Below are 17,848 nucleotides of genomic sequence, written 5' to 3'. Positions count from 1 at the left end.
TGGAGTGTAAAATAGCAAAGCATCTATGATTGACCAGTGTGACCAAATTGAGCAGGTCGTGTTTTTTTTTTTTTTTTTTTGTAATAGGGGAGTAATATCTTTGTTGTGGAGGCTGTTTAACTCAGTTAAATTAAGACAGGCAGGAAAAAGACATTGAAAAATGGCGTTTTGCTATACAAATCCACAAAACGGTAATAAGTGTATGTTAAAAACATGGATATTATATATCGGGAAAGTCTCTGCTGTTGGAATTTGGTGTGTGAGAGCTCTGTGAGTGTATTAATGTGAGAATGCTGATCTGCTGCCCTGTGGCGGCTCTTCCGGCTTTCACTCCTAAAATATTAATGTTCCCGCGTCACATGGGGGGCTGCATGCAATCAGACCACGTCCTTCACGTTCCCGGTGTTCTGTCGAGTTCTGCTACCCTGTAAAACCGTGCTACGGTTTAACTGTGAAGATACAAATTATTAGAACATGCTGCATGGAGTAGAAGTGTCTGTATGATATTTGAATAGCATCAATCTCAGTATCAGGATAAAGTTAAGGCAATATAGGCGATTAAAAACATTTATATAAAAAAAAAAAACATTTAACATTTATATTAACATTTACACGTGTATATATATTTTATTATATTTCTTTTCACTTAAGTAAACGATTACTGTGAGTCCAGATTGTACAATGCACCAGGGAAAAAAATGATAAATTATGAGGAAAAAATAGAGGTGAGTAACCCAGATCCAGAAAGTAAAAATCCAACCCAGGGTTTTAACCAACTGGCGGTTCTGCTGCATTTGGTACAAAACCCTGGGTTGGATTTTTACCTTCTGGACCTGGGTTACTTACCTCCAAGAAAAAGACACACGAAAACAGAGCACATGAGAGTTTTGCGCATGCGCAGAGACGCAAAGTAGCACATCTCGATGGGTAGCACAACTGGATGGAACACCGGCATGCATTGTGAGGCAGGGAGGTAGACTGGAGAAAGCTGTGGCACGAGCGCAGGGCATCCCCCCTCCCGCGCGCGCACACGCATACACACACAAACACTCACGCACGCGCGCACACACACACGCACAGGCGCGCGCCGACAGCGGACTGGACCCACACACACTGAGGTAAAGCAGTAAATGCAGTAATGTTGAGTTCGTGGTGCAGGTGTGCAGGGTGGGCTCGGGTTCTGGCTGTGTGTTTGTTTGGTGTTTCCCCACAGTGTCGTTCGTGTTCATCTGGAGAATTAGAGCCATTAACAGCAGCAGCAGCCTAACCGCTCCCTGCTCGCGGCTCGGGTGGTCGTGTGTTCAGAGAGACAGGGGGGGGGGGGGGGGGGGTTATTATCTGAAGGACTGGGCTGTATTTATATAAATGTATGTATATATTAATGCAGCGGGTGCTGGTCTGCAGCGCGCTGATATTCGCAGTGTTTGGTTGATGATTCAGGACCTGAGAGATTCGCTGTGGTGCGGCAGGGATTCAGGCTGCAGCTGATGGATGGGCAGCGCGAGGGGGGACAGTGGATGATGGGGGGATTCCCTACTATCTTGGATACACACCACATATTCCTATGCAACAAATGCAGCATCGAGGGCTTCATGCTTTCCAGAATATATAGGCTAGATAAACAGAAAATCTGCCTTATTCAAAGCAGGCAGGTGCACTTGTTGAAATTCATATATTCCCTGTCTTATTAACATGTCCTACACATGGAAAAGGATTCTGTAGGACTGAAAATCTGAAAATCTTTGGCTCATCTTAATAACTATATATATATATATATATATATATATATATATATATATACAGCTCTGAAAAAAAATCTCAGATTTTGCTATTTATAGGTATATGTTTAAGTAAAAGGATCATTGTTGTTTTATTCTATAAACTATGGACAACATTTCTAATTTAGAGTATTTACTTGCAGAAAATAAGAAATGGCTGAAATAACAAAAAAAGATGCAGAGCTTTCAGACCTCAAATAATGCAAAAAAAAAAAACAAGTTCATATTCATACAGTTTTAAGAGTTCAGAAATAACCCTTGTTTTTAATCACAGTTTGCATGTATCTTGGCATGTTCTCCTCCACCAGTCTTACACACTGCTTTTTATTTACTTTATGCCGCTCCTGGTGCAAAAATTCAAGCAGTTCAGCTTGGTTTGATGGCTTGTGATCATCCATCTTCCTCTTTATTATATTCCAGATTTTTTCAATTTGTCAAAATCAAAGCAACACATAATTTTTAAGTGGTCTCTTATTTTATTCCAGAGCTGTATACATATAGATTTTTTATTGTTCATCATGATCAACTAGAAACTGAAATTGTATTACCCGCGTGCACGTGACTGACATCCAAGCTGGAGGCAAAACGAGGTAAAGATAGTAATTGTGTTAGGAATGGTTCACTTATTACCTTAGGGCTGGGCAATGATGTGCATAAAATAGTCTCTATTCTTTAAATATATGAGGGCTTCTCTTCGACTGTAACGCTGGGATGAGACGGGAGGCGGATTTAAATGCGGGTAAGAACAAGACTTTAATGAATAATAAGTAAACAAATAAACAAACAGGGGAATAACGAATAAGTATATAAACATAAACAAACAGGGAAAACCAACAAAGAGCTAAGCTAAACAGATAAGTGGCTAAACTAAACAGATAATAACTAAACAGGGCTAGGGGATATAAACAGGGATGAATACGTAAATATATACAAAATTATCTAAGAAACAAACAGGAAATAAACGTGACTAGAAATTAACAATAGCGTGTAAATACAAGAACATAGAAAGAGCAATAACGTGACGTAGTAAACAATAGCAAACGTGGCGAGACAAACGACAGAGGAAGGTGCAAAGACCGACGGAGGACAAAGTGGCAGAGGAGGGCTATTTATAGTAACATGAAACACTGAACACCTGGGGAAACAGGTAACGAGGGGCGGAGCTACAAATTAGACACACGTGATGGAAAAGTACTAGAGAAACACACTAGGAAACGGGGAAAACACAGGAAAACATAGCGAGGGCGTAACATCGACATAACAGCTTCAGTTTTTTTGTAAACAGATAGCATCATTTAAAGTGGTGCGCAAGCTACTTTTCTTTTCTTTACATTTAATTAAAAAAATATATTTGTTTTTACGAATAGGAAGCGCCCCCCTTTAACCTTACATGAAGCTTTTATATTAAACACACTGCAAAAATTACCTCATTATATTTAATTTAAGGAAAATAACACTGCTAATCACTGCTAGAAAAAAAAAAGTTTCTTACAGGTTTCTGACAGAAGCAAATGTCTGCTGAGATTCCCTGTGGCAGCTTTTATTTGTTCAATGTCCATTATCCTGTTTAAAAAAATCGTATGTTCAGGATAGTTCACTCTTTAACTCATTCACTATTTACTATAGTGGTGCTTGAAAGTGTGTAAATGTTATATATTTGCGCATAATTATGACTTTAAACATCATCAGATTTTGATTATCCTAAAAGTAGATAAAGAAATTCCAGTTAAGTAACTGATACACCAATATTATACTTGGTCATTTATCTATCATTTATTTATTGAGGAATAGTATTCATGATTACATATTTGTAAGGCAAAAGTGTTTAAACCGTTCCTTTCAGTACCTGCTGTGACCCCTCTCCTTTGCAGCAACAACTGCAGCTATACCTTTCCGGGAACTGTTTATCAGTCCTGCACACCAGCATGGAATAATTTTACACCATTTCTCCATGAAGAACAGCTTCAGCTCTGTTACAACTTTCCGATTATATTAAGGTCTAAGGTACCTTAGAATGCCCTGACCATTCTTAGGTAGAACAACTTTTGTGCTTAGGGTCGTTGTCTTGCTGCATGACCCACCTTCTCTTGAGATTCAGTTCATTGAAGGATGTCTTGACATTTTCCTTTAGAATTCTCTGATATAATTCAGAATTCCTCCTTTCATCAATCAAGGCAAGCTGTCCAACAACTCTTTTTCTGAGGTTCTCAGAAATATCCGTTGTTTGTGCCACTTCCAACAACATGTGTTGTGAAGAGCAGACTTTTATGGATTCCTGTTCTTAAAAAAAAAAAAAACAGGGGCAATAGTCTCACACCTGATTGTCATCCCACTGATCAAAAACACCTGACTTTAATTTTACCTTCAAATTAACTGATAATCCTAGAGGTTCACATACTTTTGCCACCCACAAATATGTAAAATTGGATTGTTTCCTTAATAAATAAATGACCAAGTACCAAGTCTCATTGTTAAACTGGGTTCTATTTGTCTACTTTTAAAAAATCTAATGATGTTTTGGTTCATATTTAGGTAGAAATATAGAAGATTCTGAAGAGTTCAAAAGTATATAGGGAAAATGTACTGTTGAGATTTCGAACAGCACAACTAATTTGCATACACACCGTATAGTGCTCTATTTTTGTTATAGGGAGCATTTCAGAGCACAGCTAGTGTGTAAAGATTTTTACTTGGGCTTGGGATGTCTGCATCACTCTGCAGATTATTCACAAATGCTGGAAAGTGTAAGCGGGAACACAAGGCTTGGTGGTCTTTTATTCAAACTAGGTGCACATTGCAGGCTATGGTGTAGGGTATGCAGTTACAAATACACGCTGTATATTCAAGGCAGAAGCGTAAATAGGCCTTTGGCTTCAGCCAAGACAAGTGGTGAAAACCTTAGATAAATTGCTAAAACCATTTTTTAGCAATGAGAGAATTCTTCTTTAAACAGGCACATATATGTTTTAGCATCTTTTTTATTTGTCATGTTTCTATATGGAACCTTCTTTGGCCTACATTCTCATGTGGTGCTTATGCGTGGAACCTGGTCTGAGTGGGTTCCAGGTGGACCACCAACCTTAATCTCACATGGGCCTCATCTCATCTATGCCCCATGGGCAGTGTACAACCCAGATGGGTTGGTTTTTATTAAAGACCCTTTAAAGCAGATTTAATGCAATTCTGGTAGCCTAGATCCTTTAATCATTAAGTGAATAAGAATAGGCTAAGACAAATAGCAGCTAGAATAAAAAAAAAATCTGTTTATTTGAGTATATACACTACAATGAAAGTTCTCTTTCAAAGACAAAAGTTAAGAAGAAGGTAAAAAGGTGCTTAATGTTGATACAGAAGTTTTTTTGGTTTATTAAATATAAGTTATTAGAATTTTAAAAAAGTACAATATTTTAAATAAGGACAGCATCTCATGGTATAGTCCTATGCTGGGCTGTTTGATGAGAAATAAGTGTGACTTTGTCTGTCAAATTTGCAGCCAATATTTACTCCCATTTTGGCGAATCCTGCAGCTTTTTAGGTTGTGTAGCAGCGAAGGTTTGCTTGCTAGCTTCCATGGCTTCTGCCCCTGTCTTGTGTTGTGTTTTTTAACCTGACAGGTTAAAGGAGACCACACCTACACAGAAGTGAAATATTGCACAGTTCTAGTAACAAAATACTGGGCTCAGCTCTGCTGACAACCGTTGACAGGCATTAGCTCTACTAGTTTCCTTAATATCTGATGACACATGCTGATGAAACTTTCTGCGTTTGATGCATTGGCTGTAAGAAATGAATGTGTAAATATAAGTTTAGTACATTCAAAAGAAATTTCAAAAATATTGCTATTATTACAATCTGGAGTTTTTTTATTGTATATTTTTCCCCAATATTATTGCGTATGATCAATATGGCAAACTCAGACTTAGGAGCATCAACATGACAGAATTTTTTCAATAATGTTTGGCGTGTTGTTGCCGTTGTAGCAAGTAAGGGCCTTCGAATGGAAGCGTTTAGAGCACATATAGCACATGCGCAAGTATATGAACCAATATATTCATAAAGAATCTGGTTATAAATGCAAACACATGGCCAAACATCAAGTATATCCCTAGCCTAAGGTCCAAACCGTTGATTATTGACCTGAGAATGAAACTACTGGACAAAAGGGAAAACCAGAAACGAAAAAGTGTGAAAAGCCAGAATAGTACTGATGGAAGGAATGATGAGAGTGATACTGAATGCTGATTGGATGGGGCAAGATAGCGAGGGATAATTTCATGGTCTGGGGTCACATGATCTAAAGATGCATTCTTGGATTGCGCATCATAAGCAGTCGTCCTTTGAGAGAACTGCTAGAGTCTGAGTTCTGGAACACAAAGCCCGTAGCAAGTATGGCTCAGGTGAGAGAACTCCTCTGTAGGTATTACGTACAGTAAAGTATGTTTTATTGTTACATTACATTCCTTACAGTCCAGCAGTGTGTGGGTTTTTGAATTGTGATGCATGCTTTTAAAAGGGCCTGCTCAAGCTGGTAAAGAGGGTAGACTATTATATGTAGCTGGTTACCAGCATGGATTATTTTTTTTGTCTTGACTACGTGTCGGGCTGGTTGGTCTGCAGGACCAGCATGGTCGAGCTGGTCACACTGCTAGAGAAACTAGACCTGAGAAGCTTTGAGCTGGTTAAAAAGCAAAGTGTATGTGTTTAACTAGTTTAGCTGGTTGAGTTGCTTAAGCCATTTAGCCATTTATTTACATTCAAACGTATCAGTGCAGTTACTACACTATACTCATGTTTGTATGTGCAGTAACCCTCGGTACACTCTTAGAATGTAAAAAAAATATTTATATTTTAAACTGTCACTGAGTTTTGGGTAGGAAATGTTGAGTGTGTGTTTTCAGTATCTTTAGTATGGGAAGCAGCTGTTTCATATTTATTGCAGTTTTTTTTCAAGTTACTTTGGCCCCATGTCCTCAGTTTAATTCATATATTTTTAATTTATTTTTGTATTTAAAAATTCAAAGGTACAAATGTGAAAGTTTTGTTTTCTGGAAAAGTGACTAGTAAACCATTTATAAGAATAAATGTATTATTAACTTATTATACAAAAAAAAAAAGGACATGACCAAGCATAGTTGATAATCATGATATCCTTGTATTTGTGTTTGTTCACATATATAACAGTAAACAGTATTTTAGAGAGTGATGCCATGATCAGTGCTGTAATAACTGCAACTCCATCATACAGTGTGGACTGCAGTAGGTGGTAATATAGGTATATATTTCCCAAACTATGATTAATTAAAAGAGTGTAATTGCAGTGTTATTCTATTTCAATATGTCAGTGGCATTTAATGGTCTTAAAATGACAATAATATAGTTTATCTCAATAATTTCTGGGATGATATATCGTCCACAAAAAGTCTTATTGTGACAGGACTAGACAGAGTTGACTCTTAAGGACAGTGTTGTTTCCTTAATGATACATTTGATCTGTTTGTATTTGTACGCGGTGAGCCAAAATGCATCTTTATTTCTGTGATTGTAGGAATGTTTAATGGGTAGACCAAATTGTAGACCAAACACCCCCTGTTTTCACACAAAAAAGATCAGAAACAGAAATAATATAAGAAAAAAATGATGTAGTGCTGCATACTGCTTTAGTTATGGTCACCTCTTACAGTGCCTTAATAATAGATAGTAATCTATAATGATTTTGCTGTCTTTTGTAATGTGCTTTAGTAATCGTTCCAATTGACTATTTAATATACTTCCTGTGGAATGCGGTAGACATTCCTGTGGCATTTCTATAGATCTGTGTCTCAATGGCGGCTGCACTCAGCTGCGGAAACGATCGAGGGCTTCTCCTCAGTGTGTCGTAATATTACACAGTGTGAGCCCTGCTTCAGGTCGTGTTCTCCTGTGCTACCACCTCTGCTGCCCTTTTCACAAATTGCGTTAGCGTTTATTCTGTTGCTGCAAGCACTATATAGCCACAGAGGACTGGAGCCAGTAAAGAGAGGCAAAAGTCTGTCTGTAGGAGGAATACACTGTCAGGCAGTACGAAATCAAGAAGGCAATAATCATATTTTAATACTAATAAAGTGAATAAAGCCTCAGCCCTTGAGTGCTGCAGCTGTCTAGTGTTTAATTCCATTATTTATTGAGACCATAAACTGTCTAGTCATTGCAGTGGTACTGTGGGCTTATTCTGTCTTTATCCCATTCCCCTCGATAAGCATCTTTAAAGAAAGAGAATACTTTAACAGATTTAGAGATTTAGTTTTAGTTCAGTTTAGATTTAAATGGCTGTTTGTTATTGAGCCCTGTTTTTCCCTCAGTAGTTTAGTTTCTATTGTAACGATTTTTTAAAGGAAAATGTGTTTGTGTTTTTGGTATTAAAAAGATGCATTTATGCACCATTTAGTGTTGTGACAGATTTCCCAGGGAGTTCATGGGAACAATGCATATATATAGCTATTAATTAAAGACATTCTGAGATATTCTGAGACGTATCAGAGGTATCAGAGTTTAGCTTGTGTACGCTTTTTACTCTCCCGTATGGTTTGCTGATGGCTTTGTGTGTCACGTTTGGAAAGGAATACGCAGGGTTGATTGAGGCTTCCAATTACTTTACAGTTTTCTCGCTGCTTCAGCATGAGCACAGAACCCTGACTCATCTAATTCTTCAAGCCTTTTAGGGTTTGTACATCTTGCCTGTATTTTTAGCTCATGATGTTTTGGCTCATTGCAGGGCTGCACGCACGATCAAGAAAAAGGCTTCATTTCTAAACGTCACACACAACACTCTCCATTCTGACATTACGCTTTCTTTCAATCAGTTGAGCGGCGCTTTTCTGTTAATCTTTATGACATGACAGTTTTATATTTTTATTAATAATTTCATAACATGTTGACATATCACTGACTTCTGGGGAAATCTGGAGAAAATTCCTGTATTTTTAATATTGCAATACATATTACAGGACAACAAAATATTTTAGTGCCATCCAGTTTATACATATATCAGATTATGTTAGAATTTTATAACCTTCTTCTTGTGTCTACAGTCTCTGTCCATCCTATCAGCTTCACTGAGTATAAAGGAGCACTATATACATACAGCCCTTAAAAAAAATTAAGAGACCACTTCAGTTCTGAATCAGAGCATCATTTAAAGCAATTATTTGCAGAAAAACAGAAATGGCTGAAATAACTATAAAGTAAAAAAAAAAAAAATAAATAAATCACACCTCAAATAATGCAAACAAGTTCATATTCATAAACCAAATCAATATTTTGGGGAATAACCCTGTTTTTTAATCACAGTTCTCATGCATCTTGGCTTGTTCTCCTCCACCAGTCTTACACACTGCTTTTGGATGACTTTATGCCACTCCTGGTGCAGAATTTCAAGCAGTTCAGCTCGGTTTGACAGCTTGTGATCATCCATCTTCCTCTTGATTATATTCTAGAGGTTTTCAATTTGGCAAAATCAAGGAAAAACATCATCATTAAGGGGTCTCTTATTTCTACAGACTGTAGTCCTTCTCTTACAGACTCCTTACAGACTAGATTCTCTGTATATGTTATTATCCTTATTTCACCCTGTTCTTCAATGTTCAGGTTAGTGTGTCACTCTCAGCACTGCAGGAGTGTTAATGTGTTGCGCACTGGATAAGAGGATCAGACAGTTTTGAAACACTGTGTTTACTCATTGTACACTCTATTAGACACTCCTATGTAGCTACTCCACCATGTAGATGTAAAGTCAGGGACAGAAGCTCTGAATCTGTTGCTGCACAGCTTGTGTTGGTCATCCTCTAGTTGCCCACAAGACACTTTTGGCTGGATGATTCTTGTTGCTGCACTAGACTCGGTCCAGCAGTGACACTGAGGTGTATAAAAACTCCAGCAGTACTGCTGTGTCACATCTGATTTAATATTATTTAGCAACAGTTTACAGTGTATTAATTAGCCGTTAATCTACAGTATCTACAGTACATTTAACACTGTCTCTGCTGACAAGTCAAACACATCTTTCCACTTTCAGATGTGTTCAAATATTTTCTTGTGCTTCAGTGTGAAGTTTCTTTAGCAGTAGTGCCATTACTATGTAATCCCAATTTGTATGTATAATTTAAAAACAATTAAAAAACAGAATCACCAATAACTCACAGACATTAAAGAGATAAAGAGAAATATATGTGGTCTTGTTGAGAAGCAGTATAATTATTTCCACACTAACCTGAAGATGGTAACTTTCTGTGTATTTGACTGAGTGTGTGTTGCTTGTTACTTTAAATCTGTAACTGCTAGGAGTAAATGTATCAAATAACATACAATTATATTGAATCGACTGAAATTAAGGAATATAAATTAAGGAATATAAGGAATATAAATTTTGGCCATATCGTCCAGCCCTACTTTAACAGAATTATTTAAAAAAATAAACTCATGAAACAGGCCTGGACAGAAATGATGGTACCCTTAACGTTTTTTTTGCACAACCTTTTGCCTAATCACTGCAATCAAACAATTCCTGTAACTGTCAATGAGACTTCCTTCCAAAGATGTTTAATAGGATTCAGGTCAGGCAGGGCTCATAGAAGGCCCTTCAGAAAAGTCTAGCGTTTTTTCTCTTAGCCATTCTTGATTGTTTTTAGCTGTGTTTTGGGTCATTATCCTGTTGCAGGACCCATGACCTGCGACTGAGACCAAACTTTCTGACACTGGGCAGCACATTTCTCTCTACAATACCTTAATAGTGTTGAGATTTCATTGTACCCTGCACAGATTCAAGACACCCTGTGCCAGATGCAGCAAAGCAGCCCAAGAACACAACAGAGCCTCCTTCATGTTTCACAGTAGAGACAATGTTCTTTTCTTGATATGCTTCGTTTTTCCATCTGTAAACATAGAGCTGATATGCCTTGGCAAAAAGTTCCCTGTGGGACATTTTCCCAGAAGCTTTGTGGCATATCAACATGTAGTTTGGCAAATTCCAATCTGGCTGTTTTATGTTTTGTTTTAAACAATATTCTCCTTCTTGGTCGTCTTCCGTTATGTCCACTTTGGCTCAAACAACGACGGATGGTGCAATCTGACACTGATGTTCCTTGAGCTTAAAGCTCACCTTTAATTTCTTTATACGTTTTTTTCTAGGCTCTTTTGTTCCCATTCTATTATCCGTCTCTTTAATTTGTCATCAATTTTCCTCCTGCGGCCACGTCCCGGGAGGTTGGCTAGAGTCATATGGATCTTAAATTTCTGAATAATATGTGTAACTGCAGTCTCAGGAACATAAAGCTGCTTGGAGATGGTCTTATATACTTTAATTTTAATGTGCTTGTCCATAATTTTCTCTCTGATCTCCTGAGACAACTCTTTCCTTCACTTGCTCTGGTCCATGTTGAGTGTGGTACACACCATGTCACCAAACAGCACAGTGACAACCTGTAGCCCTATATATAGACCCACTGACTGATTACAAGTGATACTAATTATTGGACACACCTTGATCTAACATGTCCATTTGGTCACATTATATTCAGCATACCATTATAATTGTCCAGACTTGTTCTATGAATTTACTTTTTAAAATAATTTTGTTAAACCAAACCATTGTCATATTTTCATTTGTTAATTTTCATAGAATTTTTATTTATTATTTCTTTGGTCAGATTCAAGTTATTTCTGTGGGCATTTCTAAGATGATTATCGTTGCTATATGTAACATTTTTTTATCATTAATGGGTTGGATTTAGAAGCAGGTCTAGTTTAGGAGCAGATCTAACAGAAAATCATCTGACTTGTATTTTAAATGAATGTGATGGGTGACTCCAGTGGAAATCACCAGTGGCCTGGAGGCTGGCTGTGCCTGCAGTACACCTGTGCATAGGCCTGTTGAAATAACAGAATTGCATTGTTGACTTATCTGTAGAAAAACAGAAAAGTACTTTCCTTTAAATGTATATTTATATGTTTTTGCAAATTAACCCTTTGTATGGATGCATCCCTAACCATTTTATCTGACCTTACTATTGTTTTTAGTGTTTACTTTCATGTGAATGAATTGGTATGTTGATTTTATTTAAAAACAGTGGTTTAATTTTATTTATGTTTTTTTTATTTAGGATATTTAAACCTTTTTCAGAATTTTCTTAAAAGTATCAGTTATATCAGTGACATAAATGGGTCTCAAAATGACAATGATATTGTCTGTCTCTGTTATCTCTGGGACAATATATCATCCACACATTATGTTAAAATGACAGGCAAACTTATTGTAGCACCTTCTCTACCTGTCCTCTGCTTAACCCCTATTATCACATTCACAACAGCTTATCCAGGTTCTCCTCCTGTTCAGCTTCTCTCTGGCCTCTTTAACACAGCCTCAGAGTCTGAGTGTGAGCCAGACCTGCTCAGATATCCATTACCTCCAGTGTTTCAGCCTGAGAAAGCCTTTCCTCTCTCCGTATGAGGGAGCAAACGAAGCTGCCACATAAGCCAGAGCAAAGCCTGCTTATCTTTACTGCAGCCCTGAGTCAGGACCCGGTACAACAGGGTGGCAGATTTAATAACCCCTTTCAGCAGTGACAGTGTGAGAGAGATCCTGCATCTTCTCCCTCCTTCCTAATTGACGGTAATGCTTTGGCCTCTTAAACTACCCCCGGGGGAGTGAGCATTATAGCTGTCGGGCATCTGTGCATCTGCGCTGATGCCCCCCGCTTTGAAGGATAAGAAAGAAAAATCCATATTGAGAAAGAGAGAAATGTAAATGTGAATCAGGGAAAGACTAAATGAAAGAATCCAGATCTATATATGTTGATTAAACAGGATACATTAACAATGCAATGTAAAAAAAAAAAACAAAAAAAAAAACAGGATAAATTAACAATGCAATAAATAAAAAAAATCCAATGCAGTCAATTCCAAAGAACTATAAATTTCAACTTTAATTTCAGATGTCTTCCAAACAGTGCATGTCTACCAACGCTGTGCATTTAGAAAGCTGATTAAAGGTGCATCTGTAGATTTACAGCGCTGATCTAAACAGGGATTGTCTTAATGAAGCTTTGGCACTTAAGCTGCACTGGGAGTTTTTTAAAATCCCTATTCTAGTTCTTCATTCAATGTTCTAATTCTAGTAGAAATTTACACAGAAATGTAAAAGGATGTAACATTTCTAATAACTGTAATTTAAATACAAATTAAATTAATTAATTCTGGTATATATTAATGATGTCCTTTGAATTTTTCTGCACTAGTAAGAGTTTATTTTTTGCCAGAATTGACTGAGAAATGCACTGATTGTGGTCATTGTGTGTCACTTCCCATCAATTATGTAGATACCAAACATAGCTTTAAAATAAAGGGATCGAACTTATAGGGATGGTCAGGGACAGGCAGTCAGCAACAAAATGGAAGCAAAGGTAAACACCATATCTGGGAGAGAGCAGGCAAAAAAGGGTCATACACAGGATAGTTAATAAAGAAAAGGGCTAGGAAAAAGAGTAGTCAGTAGTCTGGAATGATAAACCACAATAAGAAGAGCAAAAAAGTACAGAAACGGCTTGGAAACAAAAAGGCAATAAACAAGATAAAACATGAGGTTACTGGGCAACTAGAAACAGAAATGGGACTATTTATAATAGGAGGACCAGGTGTGAGTGACTAGAAGGCTGGCGAGTTAGAACATGATCAGGAGCATGAGGGAGTTGGAGTCTTTAGTGTGTGTTACAGAGTTCATGGCAGGCAGACTGACAAAGTCAGGACTGACAAAAAGGTTGGAAAAATGAAAAAGAAAAAAAGAAGGAAGAAAACCAACACAATGTAAGCACTTAAATAAAAGGAATAAATGGATAACAATACAACAGTGCTGTATGTTTGACATTGAAATTTTAAAGCGAAAACATGAGTAACACTTTACAATAAGGGTACATTAATTAGCAGTACTTACTACAGAATGTTTCCACTAACTAAATTATTAATTATTACATTTTTGTAAACAAATGTTTCCGTTCTTTATTTTATTTACCACATTTAGCATTGAAATGTAGTGTTTATTAATATCTTAACTAGTATCAATTAATAATTTGAGATATTATTTAACCATTTAACAATGTTTATTAAAATGTTCAGATTATTTAGCTATTCAAATTTACATTGTACAATAAAATGTCTGCAAAGCTCCGTTCAACCTTTAATAAGTTGTATTGGCTACTGGGAGTTTGTTTGCCCTATATAACCATCTGTGGGCATTTCCTTATGTAAATGAGCGCAAGCAGGGCTTGTATTGGGATTTATAATTCACTGACTATAGGTGTGCGTACTGACTGATCTATTCCAGTGTTGCACCGTAACAGATAAAACAGATACTTGCAAGGCTCTTCCAGCATCCCTACAGCATGGCTCTACCACCACCATGCGTCATAGTGAGGCTGGTGTATGCAGGGTATCTCCTATCTCAGCTACTGAAGTAATTAACCCCTTGAGAATTGTCATAGGGTCTTGGTGTTCTCCCTACTGGTCCCCTTCCTGCATGGTCGCTCAGTTTGTGAGGACAGTCTGCTCTAGTCAGATTTTCCTGTGTCATATTCCCTCAGATTATTAATGATGGATTTTACTGACCTTCAGCGGATGTTCAGAAACTTGCATTTGTTTGTATTCATCCCCTGACTGATACTCTTCAGCAAGCTTTTCTCAGTTATGTGAAGTGTTTCTGCATAGTGTATTTATTATACTGATTGGACCTTCCACATCGTTGTGTTTGTACTTCAGTCAGTTGTGACCATAGACTGTGTATAGCTGGACAGAGCATCGTCTCTCAAAAGTGAAGCCACCACAGGTCGGGCGCCCCCTGCTGTTCGGTTGCAGAAAGCTGTGTAACCCCACCCATTCCCTTAGGTTTCAATGGCAAAACAGACAACTTTCAATCACGTTTTTTTCCAATATACTGTAATTCTACCTTCATTAATAAAAAACAACAGCTAGTGTAACCTCTGCTTATATTGTCCAATTTTTATATCCCCACAGAATTAATTTTTTTAAATGTTATTGAGCTCTATTTTTTTTTGTAAAAGGCTGGGTTACGCCTAGCCGGGGTGGGACCAATGGCTGTATGGGTGGGACCATAGACTGTGTATATCTCTGTCGAGGCAGCCCTCAGAGGCGGGTTTATTCAAATGAGTAGTAGGCTGTCTCTCCACAGTCTTAATCCCTCCTCTGGTCTCTACTGCGCAGACTAGGGTTTCAGGATCGCCAACATGGCGGAAGATTTTGGCTTCATTTTTTAATTGAATGAATGGGAACGGCGACACAGCGTCCACATTTTTTTACATTCTCTGGTTGTGACACATTTTTTGCAAACATATGATCTCAATTTTATTTTAAGACCATTGTGAGGAATCCAAACCACTTGCCTGGACTTTAGATCTGTCCCTAAATCTAAGGGGGGTACAATTTTACATTATATATTTTTAATGTCAATAGTTCCACTTTAACATGAATGTTTTTTTAATGTAAATTCTTGTTAAAAAGGTAAATTATATTGACCATTGTTCCACTTATAAAAGCAACAAATTAGGAAAACGTCCATGTTTATATATCTCTACTTTATATATCTCACCAAATTTTATCAATAAAAGTGACCACAAAATGGATATGTGAAGGCTGCCTTTTGACTTAGACATTTGTAATAGTTATTGGAATACTAATGACTGGTTGGGCCACCCTTAGCAGCAAAAACTGCTAAATGTTTGCGGTAACTTCCACAGCTTTGTGGAGAAATTTTGGGCCACTCATTGTAATTCCGCCACATTGAAGGGTTTTAGAGCATGAACAGCCTTTTTTAAGGTCATACCACAGCATCTCAATCAGACTTAGGTCAGGAGTTTGCTAGACAACTCCAAAATCTCCACTTTGATTTTCTTCAGCCTTTCAGAGCTGGACTTGCTGGTGTCATTTGGATCATTGTCCTCCTGCAGAACCCAAGTTCGTTTCAGCTTGAGGTCACGAACAGATTGTCGCACATGGTTTTTCAGGACTTTTGGTAGACAGCGGAATTCATGGTTCTATTTATCACAGCAAGTCTTCCAGGCCCTGACGCAGCAAAACAGCCCCAGACAATAAAAACTACCACCATCATGTTTTACTGTACGTATGATGTTCTTTTACTGAAATGCGGTGTTACTTTTCTATGCCAGATGTAATGGGACACACACCTTCCAAATGTTCAACTTTTGGCTAGTTAGTCCACAGAGTATTTTAGAGTATTTTAAAAGTCTTGGGGATCATCAAAATGTTTTCTGGCAAAATTGATTTTTGGGGGCTTTTTTGACCTCTTAAATAAGACATCACTGCACTCTTGGGTTAATTTTGGTTGTCCGGTCACTCCTGAGAACGTTCAGCACTGTTCTACATTTTCGCCATTTGTGGATGGCTCTGTGTGGTTTGTTGAAGCACCAAAATTAGAAATGGCTTCATGACCTTTTCCAGACTAATAGATCTCAATTACATTTGTTCCTGAATTTCTTTAGATATTGGCATGACGTCTAGCTTTTAAGGATCTTTTGGTGGATTTCACTTTGTCAGGTAGGTCCTATTTAAGTGATTTCTAGATTGAGATCAGGTGTGGCAGTAATCAGGCCTGGGTGTGGTTAGAGAAATTGAACTCAAGTGTGATAAATCACAGTTAACCACAGTTTCACACAGGGCCATGCAGGTTTGTTTTTACTCCTTTAATAATGAAAACCTTCATTAAAAAATCATGAAGGCAAACACTTTTTCCACACCAATGTATATTACAGGTATAATAGTTCCTATTAACACCACTGTAAATAAGCCAAAAGTTATCTCAGGATAGTTTTTACTGGATTATATACTTTGGCTTTTTTGCTTTTCCATTTGGCAGATTTTCAGCTACCCTTTTTAATACCTGCTCAATCATAGTTCTAAGTGATTCAAGTAGTAGAGCTGCACAATATTGGAAAAAAACTGACATATTGATATTTTGTTGTTTTGCAAAATACAGATTATGAACTAATAAAAATCCAAAAAAATTCAATAGATTTCTTTAGAAGTCAGTTTTTCAACACATCATGATATTAGTAATTAAATCTCTGCATTTAAGATTGAAGTAAGACAACTTATATAGTAAATATAATCTACATCTGGTAGAAATGTCATTTAAAAAAAATGAAAATTTCTTTTTCTATCAGGCAGCAAAGATTGATTGATTGAGTTGTGATTGATATTAGGGGTGAGCGATATGGCTCTAAAATAATATCACGATATTTCAGGGTATTTTTGCGATAACGATATACTTGGCGATATAGGAAAACAGAAAAATAATTAATTAATTTCAGGAGTATAGTATAATAGTATAACAGCATAATCATAATGTGGCAAAATAAATAATATAGCATAAAATAAAATAATGTAGCAAAACATATTGCAGAATATTTAGTGCATGCATATAAAGTGCAAACTAAATCAATTATACAATAAATACACCTAAAGCTTCACAGTAAATAATAGACTACTTTTAAGTCAGAACATCTCTATTATCACGATATGGATTTTTAATATCACAATATTTCTGTGTCACGATATATTGTATACGATATAATATTGCCCACCCCTAATTGATATAATTTGATATTGCATCTGCATATTCTGCTATGTGACTATTATACGCATTGTGATGGCAATTGTGCATCCCTACCCAATGGGTAGGGTATACAACATGACCTGTAAACCTTGCAGAGCACAGATTGGCCAATGGGAATTTTTAGTTTATGCAGCGCAGTGCAGACATCCAGCTAAAAATATCAGTTTTTAGATCTTCAAGCTACAGTAGTGATGAAAGTGTCTATCGAGAGCTGTGATGTCATCAGCTACATTTCAGGGGGGAGATGTGGTAATGAGAAATGCAACAGGTACAGAAGAGTGAGCAGTGTAGTTAAGTAGTTTAGGTAACATGCAGAAGAAGAGCACCATTAATCTCTTTCTGGACAGGATTAGTTTCTCAGTGAAAAATATTTTACACTTCTACTCAGTGATAAAACTCT

The 17,848-nt window shown here is 37.1% G+C and overlaps 1 protein-coding gene across 1 annotated transcript in view; it reads left to right on the top strand.

Moving 5' to 3' along the window:
* Positions 1 to 993: 993 nt before the first annotated feature.
* Positions 994 to 17,848, top strand: part of syn3 (synapsin III) — a 219,342-nt gene continuing 202,487 nt past the window's right edge. The window contains exon 1 of the mRNA XM_022671547.2: positions 994 to 1,118. The gene's annotated coding sequence lies outside the window, so the exon portion shown is untranslated. The remainder of the gene's footprint in view (positions 1,119 to 17,848) is intronic.

Source organism: Astyanax mexicanus, chromosome 2, assembly GCF_023375975.1.
Source record: "Astyanax mexicanus isolate ESR-SI-001 chromosome 2, AstMex3_surface, whole genome shotgun sequence".
Lineage (NCBI taxonomy): Eukaryota > Metazoa > Chordata > Actinopteri > Characiformes > Acestrorhamphidae > Astyanax > Astyanax mexicanus.
Note: the sequence above shows the minus strand (reverse complement) of the source record. Positions and strands in the feature narration are given on the sequence as shown.